Consider the following 4836-nt stretch of genomic DNA (forward strand, 5'->3'; position numbering starts at 1 on the left):
AAATAAATATTGTCTTCCTGCCCCGGTTGATTATAAATTATTTGAGGACAAGGAGCACTGAAATAATAATAATGGTACTTATTAAATACTGTATTGAGCGCTGGGGTAGATCAAGCTAATCAGGGCAAACAGTCCCTGTTCTACAAGGGGCTCACAGTCTAAGTGAAGCTAGAATAGGTATTTAATCCCCATTTTACAGATGAAGTAACTGAAGCACAGAGAGGTTAAATGCCTTGCCCAAGGAGACAAGACAGAATTAGAAATCAGCACCTACGATTTCCAGGTCCAAGCTCTTTCCACTAGGGCATACTGATTCTTGCTTCTGTTGTATTCATTGTGCATTAAATTTCACCCTCCTTAGCACTCCTGCATATATGTGTAGTCCATCATTTATTTTGATCTAATTGAAAACATTTTTATCCTTGCCTCTCTATTAGAGTGTAAGCTCCTTGTGGAAAGGAAATGAGCCCACTGTTGGGTAGGGACCGTCTCTATATGTTGCCAACTTGTACTTCCCAAGCGCTTAGTACAGTGCTCTGCACACAGTAAGCACTCAATAAATACGACTGAATGAATGAATGAATGAATGAAATAGGTCACTTCTTTTTTCTGTGCTTCCAAAGTGCTTAGAACAGTGCACCACATCAAGTGGGTACTCAATCATGCAACTGCTACTATCCTCTCTAGACTGTAAGCTTGTTGTGGGCAGGGAACATGTCTACCAACTCTGTTATATTGTACTCTCTCAAGCGCTTAGTCCAGTGCTCTGCACACAGCTAGAACTCAATGAATATGATAAATTGGTACTGTCATTGGTCCTCATGCATGCTGCTTGATGGGCTGAGGAGTCTAAATGGCTTGATAGCTGCTAACCAGTTGCTCTGGAGGCCTGTCTATGCCACTCTCCCCACGGCTAGACTGTAAGATCATTGTGGCCGGGGAATATGTTTGTCATATTGGACTCTCCCAAGTGCTCTGCACACAGTAAGTGATCAATAAATGGACTGGCTGTAAGCTCACTGTGGGCAGGGAATGTGTCTGTTTATTATTATACTGTACTCTCCAAAGCAGTTTGGCTACTACTACTACTATTGTTACTACTACTATTGAGCTTTGCAATCAATAGGTATTCATAAATACCTCTGACCGATTGATTTCTTTCCACCTCCCATCCTTTCTGTCCTCCCCCTGATTTTCCCATCCTCCCTGCCTTACAAGACCATTACCTTGTCATTGTCCTCGACTCATCTCTCTCATTCAACCCACATATTTCATCCGTCACCATATTCTGTCAGTTCTACCTTCACAACATTGCTGAAATCCCTCATTCCCTCTCAATGCTAGCCACTTCCACTTTAATTCCAATACTCATCTTATCCCACCTTGACTGCTGTATCAGCTTCCTTGCTGACCTTCCTGCCTCCCGTCTTTCCCCACTCCAATCCATACCCCATTCTGCTGACTTGGTCGTAGTTCTGAAAAATGTTCATTTCATGCTTCCCCACTTCTCAAGAACCTCCGGTGGTTGCCCATCCACATCCTCATCAAATATACACAGTTTATGCTTGGCTTTAAAGCACTCAATCACCTTGTCCCCTCCTATCCTACCTCGCTGATTTCCTACTACGACCCAGCACATTTGCTTTGCTCATCTAACACCAACCAACTTCCTGTACCTTAATCTTGCCTAGCTCACCCATGATCCCTTGACCATGTCTTGACTCTGGCCTGGAACACCCTCCCCCCTCACATAATAATGATAATAATAACAAAAAGAACAACAACAATAATAATAATAATAATAATAATGATATTTGTTAAATGTTTACTATGTGCCACGCACTGTTCTAAGTGCTGGGGGGGTGGATATAAGGTAATCAGGTTGTCCCACTTGGGGCTCACAGTCTAAATCACCATTTTACAGATGAGGTAACTGAGGCATGAAGAAGTTAAAGTGATTTGCCAAGTCACACAGCTGACAACTGGCGGAGCCGGAATTAGAACCCATGACCTCTGACTACCAAGCCCATGCTCTTTCCACTGAGCCACGCTGCTTCACATCCAATGGATCATCACTCTCTCAACCTTCAAAAACTTATGATCACATCTCCTCCAAGACGACTTCCCTGACTAAACCCTCACTTCCCCTACTCTCTCTCCCTTCTGCATCACCTTTGCACTTGGATGTGTAGCCTTTATTCACCTTCAACCCCACAGCACTTATGCATGTATTAAGTCAATTCACTTCTCTGTGCCTCAGTTCCCTCATCTGGAAAATAGAGATTAAGACTGTGAGCCCCACGTGGGACAACTTGATCACCTTGTAACCTCCCCAGTGCTTAGAACAGTGCTTTGCACATAGTAAGCGCTTAATAAATGCCATCATCATTATTATTGTTATTATTATTATGTATTCATAATTTATTTTAATGTCTGTCTCCCCATCTAGAATGTAAACTCCTTGAGGACAGGAAACATGCCTACCAGCTCTGTTATACTGCACTCTCCTAAACTCTGCAGGCAGTAATGATGGCATTTGTTAAGTGCTTACTATGTGTCAACCACTGGGGTAGATACAAACTAATCCATTCATTCATTCATTCAATCAATCATATTTATTGAGTGCTTACTGTGTGCAGAGCACTGTACTAAGCGCTTGAGAAGGACAAGTTGGCAACATATAGAGACGGTCCCTACCCAACAGCGGGCTCACAGGCTAGAAGGGGGAGACAGAGAACAAAACAAAATATATTAACAAAATAAAATAAATAGAATAAATATGTACAAATTAAATAAATAATTAAATTGAGTAATAAATACATACAAACATATTCATTCATTCATTCAATCATATTTATTGAGCACTTACTGTGTGCAGAGCACTGTACTAAGCGCTTGAGAAGGACAAGTTGGCAACATATAGAAACGGTCCCTACCCAACAGGGGGCTCAAAGTCTAGAAGGGGGAGACAGACAACAAAACAAAACATATTAACAAAATAAAATAAATAGAATAAACATGTACAAATAAAATAGAGTAATAAATACGTACAAACATATTCATTCATTCATTCAATCGTATTTATTGAGCACTTACTGTGTGCAGAGCACTGTACCAAGCACTTGAGAAGGACAAGTTGGCAACATATAGAGACGGTCCCTACCCAACAGTGGGCTCACAGTCTAGAAGGGGGAGACAGACAACAAAACAAAACATGTTAACAAAATAAAATAAATAGAATAAACATGTACAAATTAAATATATAGAGTAATAAATATGTACAAACATATTCATTCATTCATTCAATCAGGTTGGACACAGTCCCTCACCCACAAGGGGCTTACCGTCTTAATCCCCATTTCACAGATGAGGTAACTGAGGCACAGAGAAGTTAAGTGGCATGCCCGAGGTCACACAGCAGATGTGTTGTGGAGCTGGGATTAGAACCCTGGACCTTCTGTCTCCCTGGCCTTAGCTCTATCCACTAGGCAGTAGTGTTTAATAAATACAGTTGAGTGATTGATTGATTGATTGATTGATTGATGTAAAGACCCCAAACCCAGAAAGGAAGGCTATTCCCTAGGCCATATCATCTAAAGATGAAAGCCCACAGCAGTGCTATTATTGGGTCAGATCAATGGTCCACTCAGCCCAATTCAGTTCATACTCATTTATCTTGCTTTCAAAATTCTGGAATTCTAAAAAATCTGCCATTTTTTAAAGTAGTTCAGTACATTAAAAATAGCTTCACAGGAAAGCAGAGATCTCTCCAAAAATCTGGTCCTTACCCAGCTGCCATTATTTTCAGTTGTCAGCCCAATCGGGATTTAACATTCACAGTGGATGTGTGTGCTTTTGGAATCAAAAGGTTGGGCCCTGGCTTACAAATAGAAATTAACCTGGTAGGTAAATAAAATGCTATTTACTTTGCAGGAATATGATTTTAACTTTAAACAAATGTAACATTGTTACATACGTGCAGAGAATATCAATGGTCTAAAACATAATGTGTGTTGTGCAATAGTAAACAAAATTTTCCTGTTCAGGGCATTCTGCAGTAATGCAGGCATTGTGTTCTGAAAGAATTTCATGTTAGAGAAACCATCGATTCAGTGGGATAAGAGGCAGATGGTTTCAAAGGATGACTGTGACTGATATTTGTGGATACAAATTCCTTTATTACTGATATGTCTACTACTGGCAGAATATTTTACACCCTGAGCAGCGTAGCTCGGTAGGAAAGAGCACGGGCTTTGGAGTCAGAGGTCATGGGTTCCAATCCCAGCTCTGCCAATTGTCATCTGTGTGACCTTGGGCAAGTCACTTCACTTCTCTGTGCCTCAGTTCCCTCATCTGTACAATGGGGATTAAGACTGTGAGCCCCACGAGGGACAACCTTTTAGACTTTTAGACTGTGAGCCCACTGTTGGGTAGGGACTGTCTCTATATGTTGCCAATTTGTACTTCCCAAGCACTTAGTACAGTGCTCTGCACATAGTAAGCACTCAATAAATAAGATTGATGATGATGATGACAACCTGATCACCTTGTAACCTACCGAGCGCTTAGAACAGTGCTTTCCATGTAGTAAGTGCTTAATAAATGCCATTATTATTATTACCCTTGCTGCTCATTATTATTTTACTGTATTGAATATTGTAAAGTTTTACAAACCCATAGAAATAATAATAATAATAATAGTGGTATTTGTTAAGCACTTACTGTGTGCAAAGCACTGTTCTAAGCACTGGGGAGGCTACAAGGTGATCAGGTTGTCCCATGGGGTGCTCACAATTTTAATCCCCATTTTACAGATGAGGCAACTGAGTGAGGCCC

This window comes from Tachyglossus aculeatus, chromosome 4 (assembly GCF_015852505.1).
Source record: "Tachyglossus aculeatus isolate mTacAcu1 chromosome 4, mTacAcu1.pri, whole genome shotgun sequence".
In the NCBI taxonomy this organism is placed as follows: Eukaryota; Metazoa; Chordata; class Mammalia; order Monotremata; family Tachyglossidae; genus Tachyglossus; species Tachyglossus aculeatus.